The sequence below is a fragment of the Mus caroli genome, unplaced genomic scaffold, assembly GCF_978045245.1.
Source record: "Mus caroli unplaced genomic scaffold, Mus_caroli_1 scaffold_3, whole genome shotgun sequence".
NCBI classification, from domain to species: domain Eukaryota; kingdom Metazoa; phylum Chordata; class Mammalia; order Rodentia; family Muridae; genus Mus; species Mus caroli.
The window spans coordinates 105,210,556-105,221,085 of NW_028227258.1; the positions used below are offsets into that span (position 1 = coordinate 105,210,556).

General features: G+C 38.8%; 1 pseudogene; it reads left to right on the forward strand.

Moving 5' to 3' along the window:
• Window positions 1–1,000: 1,000 nt before the first annotated feature.
• On the forward strand, window positions 1,001–7,590 carry LOC110291634 (la-related protein 4-like; annotated as a pseudogene).
• The last annotated feature ends 2,940 nt before the right edge of the window (window positions 7,591–10,530 follow it).

Sequence of the window (10,530 nt, forward strand, 5' to 3'; positions counted from 1 at the left end):
GTGGTATTAGTGGAGCCATGAGCCAGCTGTTTGCCTCTTTGGTGCAAATTCTCTAAGTAGGTAATATATTCTTCAAATCTGTGGCTGTTTTTCTTTTCCAGATTGATAATGCTGAGTTGATAACAGGCAATAGATAACATCAGGGCATTTTCAGATTCAGAGGTCAGAGAATACTAGAGGATTTGAGTGAGCAAGGAATGCAGTAAAGGCAGTTGACCTGTCTTTTATAGTTTGGGAATGAGCTCTTACTGCACTGAAATTAAGTCTCAGTTAGTTATGGGCAGAAAGGTAGCCCACTAACCTTCTCTGGCTTGACGATTACTCTTATTACCATGACTTCAATGATCTAATATTATTGGATCAAATGCTCTCTGATGTTCACAGATACTTAGCCTGATGGGCATAGTTATCAGCAGTAATAACAGGGGCTCAGATCTTCATCTTCATTATCTCCAGAGTAATGAAGACACAGAGAGTCAATGAGAGGAAAGGATATACAACATAATAATGTACAGAGAATGCTATATTCGTCATGATTTTTAGAATGGTGACTTGGGATATATGAAAAGCAAGAAAAACATTATTATTTTTTGTATTAAGAAACAGCCTGAGTTGGTGGGGGCAGAGGAAGTCATATGTATATAAAAGAAAATTGGCATCTGGAACAATGACTCAGCAGTTAAGAACACTTACTGCTCTTGCAGAAGATTTGGGTTCACTTGCCAGTACCCACATCATGACTCACAACCATCCACAAATGCAGTGTTAAGCATCATTAACCATCCTCTGACCTCTGCAGGCACCAGGCAGGCACTCACATGGTGTACAAACATGCATGGAGGCAAAAACTCATATGAAATAAAATAAATCTTATGGTTGACAAGAATTTACAAGAAACAAATTTGGTTTGCTTTTATCATTTTTTTTGGAAGAGTGAAAGAGATAAAACAAATATAATGTTCTCTAAGAGTTTATGGAAAAGAACATACAGTCTTGGTACATGGCCTTGGAGGTTTGGAGATTTCCATGGGGCCTCTTTGGCCAACACCTCATTTATATGTAGTCCAATTCCAGTACAGGGAGCTTCATTTAGTGACAAAAGATGTTCAATTGGGACTCTGTCTCTCTCATTATTTTGTGATTTTATTTAGATCACCTTCATATATTTTAGGAAGTTTCTACTGTATTAGGTTTTTAAATTACCCCTCAAATGTTCCTTAGTTTTAGATGTCTCTCCCTGTATTCCCTTCTATAATTTCCCATCCTCTTCCTGACCATTTGATTCTCCCATTCCAGCCTCCTCCCAATCTATACATAGGTATCTATTATTATATTTTTCTTTCATAACCAGATCTATCAGTTCCCTCTAGTCTCTTACAGTATATCAGCCCTCTGTGGATCTATTAGTTATAGCTTGGGTATCATTGAGTCCATATCTAATATGCACATATATGCCATAATCATCTTTCTGAATATGGGATCCATCATTCAGGATGATTTTTTTCTAGTTCCATCCATTTTCCTACAAATTTCATGATTTAATTTTTAAACAGCTGAGTAATATTCCATTGTATAACTGTACCATGCTTTCTTTATTCATTCTTTTATTGAGGGACATATAGGTTGCTTCTAATTTATTCTTATTAATAGTCTGTTAATGAACATGGTTGACAAGTGTCTCTGTAGTAGGATGAAACATTGTTTGGGTGTATTCCCAAAAGTGGTATAGCTGAATCTTGAGGTCAATTGATACCCATCTTCCTGAGAAAGTACCACACTAATTTTCACATTGGCTTTATGAGTTTGCACTCCCACCCACAATGGATGAAGTGTTCTGCTTACTTCACATCCTCATTAGTAGGAGCTGTCACTTGTTTTGTTGATCTTAGGCATTCTTTCAGGTGCAAGATGAAATCTCAAAGTAGTTTTGATTTTCATTTCCTTGATGGCTAAGTATGTTTTAAATACTTCTTTAAGTGTTTCTCAGCCAATTGAGTTTCATCTTTTGAGAATTCTCTGTTTAGATCTGTATGCCATTTTTAATTGGGTGTTTTTTCTTAATATCTGATTTCTTAAGTTTTTTATATATTTTGGATTTTATGCCTCTATGGAATGTGTAGTTGGAGAACGTTGCCAAAGACCACACATGCACAACTCACTGAAGATTGAAACATCCAGTTGGTGCTTACACAGGGCCTTCACTCCCGTGTTACTGCATCTTTAGTACAGAAATGTACTCTGTGCACTGTATAAAGATAAATGTAAACGCCAAGCCAGCCATAAAAACTTTATCTACAAAGGCATACTACAAGATATGTTAGAGCAATGGTGGCATAATAACTTTTGACTTAAGGCCCAGTCCCCAAGATAGAACCCATATCCAAAACTGCTTGGGTAACCAAGAACCTGAGACTAGATAGCCCAAGGATCTAGGGCAAAACCAAGTGATACCGGTCTAAAAACACAGAAAGAGTTCTGTAGTGATAAAATGACTCCTAATGATATTCTGCTATATTCATAGATTAGTGCCGTGTTCAGCTGTCATCACAGAAGCTTTCCCTGGTAGTAGATGCAAACAAATATAGAGACACAAAGCCTGAAATTATGCAGAGAATTAGAGATTGGGAGATCTTGGAGCATTCAGTCCTAATTGGGATGTTTCTATCAAATCCCTCCCCTTAGAGCTCAGGAAACTTCACAGTAGACAGGCAGAAAGAGTGTTAAGAACCAGAGGGGGTGGACAGCACCAAGAAAACAAGGCCCTCTAAATTAACATGAGCAAATGAACTCACAGAACCTGAATCTTAGCATACACAAAGCCTGCATGGGTCTGCACATGGTCCTCTGCATATATGCATACATATATATGCATATATAATTATATATACATATATATGCATATATAATTATATGCATTATATATAATATTATATATATTATATATAATGCATATATAATGACTCCCAGGTTAGCATTTTTATGGAATTCTTGAGGTGTGAAGCAAGTAGGTCTCTGACTCTTGTGCCTTCTCTTGGGTACTTTTTCTTTTGTTGATTTGTCTTGTCTAACTTTGATGTGATAGGTTTTGTTTTATCTTAAGTTAAATGTTTTAAAATGAATGAATGAATGAATGAATGGATGAAACCTAGTCAGTGAGATAAAAGTTAACTAAAGTATCCCTTATACTGAGATTCAGGTGGAAAAAAAATCAGTTTTCCCAGTGGAGTGATACTGGTTATAGCAACCACTCCAGGACAGGCCTCATGTTCAGGAGCAGTTGATCACAGTTTTTAATGTGTATGTATGTGTGTGTGGTTTGAATTGGTTAGAGTTGATGTTTTTGTTTGTTTTGTTGGTTTTCTTTTGGGATGTGCTTTTATTTTGTTTTTGTTTTGGAGTGCTTTATTGTTTTAATAGGTTTTTGTTTTTTGAGAAATAAATTAACATTGAGTGAGTAGAGAGGGCAAAAGGATCTGGAAGGCCTCTGGGGAACAGAAGAATATAATCAAATTGCATTTAACTTTACAATTCGTTTTAAATAATAAAAAAAGCCTTCAGAGGGAAAATCTGTCTAAAAGTTGAAGTACGGACTTTTAAACTTTTCACTGTATATCTGCAATAAATAGAAAGAAATGTGATTTGATAAGAGAGGTAGTAGGGAATAGCAGACTTGGAACAGTTAAGAGAGAGGCAGACAGAGATTGAAGGGAGTATGGGGTGGAAAGGAGTTGATGGGAGATCAAAGGAAGAATAGAGAATCTAAATATTCTAAGAGCAGGGACAGAGAAAGGAACAGGTAAGAAAAGGACAAAGAGGAGGAGGTACCCAGAGGGAGATGTCCTGGCGGCTAAGGGGAGAAGATGAAAGCTTGTTGGGCTGAGTTGGCCACATGTCCTGGCTTGAGTCCTCACTTTTGTCTTTGGCCATCAGAATCAATCCCTACTCTCCAGCAACTGACTGTGATTCCATTCAAAGCTGGTGTAGCTTTCTTCCTCACTTGCGTTCTCCCTGATGATTCCTAGCATCTTTGGTCTTTGTGATTGGTTCTAAGTACAACTCAGCAGCTGCATCTTTTCCCTTCCTTGGACCCCGATTTTGGGCATGGTTTCTCATCACTGAGTCTGTCTGTTTTTTTTTTTTTTTTTTTTTTGATTTTGCCAGAGTACCTGTATAGGTACTCTCTTTACCGCTTTCTTTCTAAATGCAAGGTGCTGCCATTCTTTTAGAAACTTTCTTCCAGTCTCCTCTTTGGGTCTCTGACTTCCTGACTGCAACCCATGTCCATGACCTACTTTATAAACTCATGTTGGCATCCTCTTATCCGACCCATTCTGATGGTGTGCCTACATGGTGATACAAGCCGAGGAACACGTCACTGTTAACTACTTCCTAGGTTTGATGGTGTTGTATATGTATTTGGCTGTGGTGAATGTTGGCCCTTTAGAGATTAACTGGGAAACTGTAGAGTCTTCGAAAGCTGGAATTAGTGGGAAGTCCTTAGCGGTATGCCCTTGAAAGGAATTAAGGTAGTTTTCATGTGACTGTTCTCAGCTCTCTTTCTTACTTTCTTGAGAGGGACATTTTCTTTAAAATAAGGTTGAATCGGGGTTTCCTTGATTTCTCTCTTTCTGTTTAGCTATATAACTGTTCCCACTGGTAATATGATCTTGTCTTATCTACCACCTTCACGAGTGTCCAACAAATCAGGTCACCTCATCGTAAACTGAGTATTCTAATAAACCAAATGTGAACCAAATAATCCCTTTCCCTCTATACATAGCTTGCCCCGGGCATTTTGTTATGGTATTTGTAAACAGACGAATATAGATGGTTTACCAAACCATCTATATTACTTTTTTACTCTATCTTTTTTCTTAGTTAACCATAGATAACATGTGTTTAGTTTTGTCTCTCTCTGATAGAATGGCTGCTTCCTGATGATAGGCTATTGTTTTGACTTTATTTAAATATTCTTTGTACCACAGAATATTCTGATCATAAATGATTTTTTTGTTAAATTACATTTCTTAGAATATACCTCTAGAGTGCGGTGGTCAGCTTTTTGGTAGAAAGTACAAATGCGTCAGTGAGCATTTTGCACAGCCCAGCATGGCCTCCTAAGCTTTGACCCACAAGCAACACAGTAGCCACACACTTTAGAGAAGAGCCAGCCAGATCAATGCACACTAGGGGGTGGGGGGTCGAGCATTCCTTCGCCCTGGAAGCCATTTGTCTCCAGAACCGGAAGTAGTTGTTGCTTCCCCGGGAGGCAGGACTGGGCGGGTCAGGGCGCAGCGGCTGACAGCGGTGGAGGAGCCAGGTCCACTGCTGGGTGGAGGGGCAAGACGAGTGTCCTCATCCTACCGACCGGTCCGGGCCTGGGAGCCAGTTGGAGTCACAGCAGCAGCATGAATGATCGGGTCGAGCAGAAGCAGACATGTTGCTTTTCGTTGAGCAGGTGACATCTAAAGGCACTGGTTTAAATCCTAATGCCAAAGTATGGCAAGAAATCCCTTATGGAAATCCAGATGGCAATCCTGTAACTGAACCCTCTTGGCATGAAACTGCAGTCACATCTGGATCTCACCCTGAGGGCAATACAGAACTTTCAGAAGATATGTGTAAGGAATATGAAGTAATGTATTCTCCATCTTGTGAAACCACAAGAAATACTGCAGACATTGAAGAGTCAGCTGATGGAATGATCTTAGGACCTGAAGACCTGAGTTACCAACTATATGAAGTTTCTGGAAAAGGAGTTCAACAATTTCTACAGAAGATTTAAAAGAATGTCTGAAAAAAAAACAATTGGAATTCTGTTTCTCACTAGAAAATTTATCAAAGGACCTTTACTTGATATCTCAAATGGATAGTGATCAGTTTGTCCCAATATGGACAGTTGCCAACATGGAAGAAATAAAAAAATTGACTACAAATACAGATTTAGTTCTTGAAGTATTGAGATCTTCCCCCATGGTAAAAGTTGATGAGAAGGGAGAAAAGGCGAGACCAAGTCATAAGCGATATATTGTGATTCTCAGAGAGATTCCCGAGACAACGCCTGTAGAGGAAGTGAAAGCTTTGTTTAAAAATGAAAACTGCCCCAAAGTAATAAGCTATGCGTTTACACACAACAGCAACTGGTACATCACTGTCCAGTCAGACACAGATGCACAGCAGGCTTTTAAATACTTAAGAGAAGTCAAAATATTTCAGGGCAAGCCAATCACGGCAAGGATAAAAGCCATCAATACACTTTTTGCTAAGAATGGTTATCGATTAATGGAGTCTAGAATGTATACTCAACCTATTCAGACTCCTACCCAATATCCCTCACCAGTCTTCATGGAACCAGTGTATAATCCTCAGCAGTACTCAGTGTATAGTCTTGTGCCTCAGTCTTGGTCTCCAAGTCCTGCACCTTACTTTGAAACACCCCTGGCTCCCTTTCCCAATGGTAGTTTTATGAATGGTTTTAGTTCACCAGGATCTTACAAAACAAATGCTGCTGCTATGAATATGGGCCGACCATTCCCAAAAAATCGTGTGAAGCCTCATTTTAGGTCATCCAGTGGTCCAGAACACTCAACAGAGGGCTCTGTGTCATTGGGGGGGGGGGGTGGACCATTGAGCAGATCTAGTTCAAGGATCTTTCTTTCTGAATGGCATAACCCAACAGTAACAGGGCACCAGGAACAAACTTATCTTCCAAAGGAGGCTCCCATTTTACAGATGGAACAGAATGGGGACTTTGGAAGAGTCAGGGGAACTCTCTTCAGAGGCCGAAGGTGAAGGGATGAGGACAGGATCCCAAGACCCTAACCTGAAGCAACTGAAGCCAAGGCTCCAACACCACAGTTTGACTTACTTGCTACACATTTTTCTCCTTTACCTGGAAGTTCATCGAGAGTGCCAGAGAATAGAATGTCTGGGGTCGTTAAAGGTGTCTACAGAGAAAAGGACAGTGAGGACGTGAGAGTTAGTTGCCCAGTGCCTGCAGAGGTCGGAGAGACAGACTGCAGTTTTGTGCCACTCAGCATAAGTCCTAGTCCTCCGTGTACAGCTGAGCCTCCTATGTTAAGCACAGCTCAGCAAGAGAAGGATCAAATGGAGGATTCCGTTGTTCCAAAGGACATTCTCAGTCCAGTAACTGTACCAGTGTCTTCTCCAACTACTACAAAGCCATCAAGGGCAAATACTGCTTTACCTTGAAATAGTGACATGAATACACCTATAGTTGTGGCCCTACAGGAACCTCGAAAGTTAAGCTATGCTGAAGTGTGCCAGAAGCCTCCTAAAGAGCCATCTCCAGTTCTCGTACAGCCGCTGCGGGAACTCCGGTCCAATGCAGTATCTCCCACCAGAAATGAAGAGAACGGAGCTCCCGAGAAACCTGTTAAGAAGCCGCATGAGAAACCAGAAACAAGGGCTAGTAAGGATCATTCTGGCTTCCGAGGCAACACCATTCCCAGGGGAGCGGCTGGAAAAATCAGGGAACAGAGACGCCAGCTCAGCCATAGGGCTACACCTCAGGGAGTGACTCGACGAAATGAGAAAGAGCAATGCGTGCCACCCAGATCACCAAAGTAAAAACAAAGCTGTACAAAAACTACTCCGAAGCTTCTCTTCCCACTAAACTTGAGCCTCTGTTGAACTGTTTGAGGGGAGGAAGTGGCCAGGAAAGGATGGGAAGAGGGGAGGAAGTGGCCAGGAAAGGATGGGAAGTGTGTCCTAAATGTTACGGATTTGGACATTGCGAGTAGGAAGAGCCCACAATTCATCTCTAAATGATTTTCAAATGCTGGAGAATTCATATATATGTCATACATATGTATGTATATATGTGTGTGTATATATATATATATGATTTTTCTATTTTTGTTTTTTATTTTAATTTGCAGGAATTTTCTGCCTGGAATCAATTTTGACGGTTCAGATTTAACTTGGGAGAGAAAACAAAAAACATTATACACCCTTCAGTATAGGAGATGAGGGAGTGAAAGAAAATAGTTTTTGAAGAAACATTTCTGTAAAAATTAGAAATTATTTTTTTAAATCTATTTAAAGATTGGCTTGAAGAATGCTATCTCTGACTAAATGGCCTTGTGTTGCAAAGTAGATGAGTGGCTAGGGAGTCTGTTCTGGGTCTGAGTGTGTGCAAAAGTGCTTTAAGCCAAATTTGTTGTCATGTTAGTAAATGATTTCAAAACTGAATGTAACTCTTGAGTAGATTTTCTTTGTAAATTGGAATTTAGTTTTGTTTTGTTTTTGTTTTTTGACATTACTAATACTGTACTGTATGAACAAGCTATAAAGCTCTGATTGTTTGTGAAGCTGTGACTACCAATCAGTTTGATATTCAAGGAAAGAACGGAGATTATTCAAGAAAAAAAAATTGAAAATTCTGGATAGGTCAAATAGATTTCAGAGGTTTAAACTGCCCTGTGACTTTTTTTTTCCTTTTTAATTTTTTTCTTATTGTTTGTTAGTCTCTGTTCTTGGACTGTCTTCCCCCCAAAAGCAAAATGACTAACTGTTTACTGGACGGTATGTTTCTTACCACTTTGACCAGTTTAATCAAATCATATAACTATTCGAAGCTACATAATGGAATAGTGAAAGATTTTGTTCAAGTAGAATTTTAGGTCCCAGGATGGTACTGACCTGCCAGTCATTTATTTGTATTGGTGTTAAAAAACGAAATAGTGCTTCTGGGTGTGGGGCATAAATCTCCAACCCTGGCCTCCAGAGGCGTGGCAGGTGGGTCTCAGTTCCAGTCCATCCAGGGCTCTATCTCTCACTAGTTTCTGTCTAAAGAAAGAAAAGAAAAAGGAAAGAAAGATGAAGCCCTGTAACTGACCTTTTAAATGGTCTAAAGGAAAAAAATCGAACATTAATTTGGGGAATTTTGTTGTTTACAATGTTTATCATCTTTCTTTGGCTTGCCCCTAAAAGTACAGTTTAGCATTTGCAGACTAAAAATAGCAAGTCAAGGATTTTTTTGAGATAAAGTGAAAAAGTGGTTGAAGAAAATAAATGCATAATTTCTCAGTGAATAAAGTTGTAGCTGTCATACATTAAATAGGCAAAGTTACATGCTGATATTTAGAAAGCAGCTCAAATATGAAAAACCATGTTTCATTAACCTGTTTAACCATTTTTATAGTTTTATGAGGGGTGGAGGTTTACTTTTCTTCTTAGGGATAGTTTACAATAGCAAGAGCTGTCCCTCATATTAGTGAGTTATGTATGTACAAATTGAAACTGTAAATTGTAAACACTGGAACGCACCATTGTGACATAAACATCGTAGTAATATATTAAACTGAATGTAAATGGAAGTTAAAATTACATTACTCTGAAACTTACCTCCCAACTGTTAAGTGTCAGAGATTTGTGGTAGTGGGTAATTCTTAAAGAGCTTTGAGCCGGGCGTGGTGGCGCACGCCTTTAATCCCAGCACTCGGGAGGCAGAGGCAGGCGGATTTCTGAGTTCGAGGTCAGCCTGGTCTACAAAGTGAGTTCCAGGACAGCCAGGGCTACACAGAGAAACCCTGTCTCGAAAAACCAAAAAAAAAAAAAAAAAAAAAAAAAAAAAAAAAAAGAGCTTTGAAAACACTGCATAATCCGTGTAACCCAGGATTATTATTTCTTTGTAACTTATTATTCAGCTTGGCGATTGCTTTTGATTTGGCAGATTGATAACATGGTATAATGTATTTACTTAGTTGGAAACAATTCTTTCTACATACTTTTTAAAAAATATCTGCTAGATGAAACATACAATAAAACTACTTGTACCAAAAATTGGGAGAACTTTAGGTCCTTTAAAAAGTATTAATCATTATCGGCTACATCTGCGATAAAAGTGTTTATTCTGGTTTACTTAGAAATGATAAACATTTAAAGTGTTAACATCTTATGAATGCAGTGAATTAATAGAATAAACATTTTGCAAAAAAAGAAAGAAAATACCTCTAAAATAATTATTTTTGATTTGTATTTATGTGCATGTGTCTATGTGTGAGATGTGTGAGCTGTGCATGTGCATGTATCGCCTGCTGAGGCCAGAAGGTGGCATTGGATCTCTTGAAACTGAAGTTACTGACAGTTGTGAGCTGCCATGCGGGTGCTAAGAACTGACCCCAGGTCCTTCTGCAAGAGCAGCCAGTTCTCTTTCCTTCTGAGTGATCTTTCCAGCCCCTAAACAAATACCTTCCATATTCTACTTAATAGAACAATTACTTTTAGAAAGTTATCCATGTGTAGATTTCCAACATAAGTAAATATTTACAACAATCATCTAATAGTAATTATGAACAAAACCTATATAGTTTAACATACATACAGGTATTTATTATAGTATTTCCCATATTAAAGGAGGTACTAGTCATAATATCTACTGTTTACCATGTGACTTCTCTATTTTAAACAATAGCTTGAGAACCTTGCATCAATGTCCACCCCTGAGGATAGTAGGAGACTCAATGAATCAACTAAATCTCTAAGACCTGTTAATGGGAAGCTCTG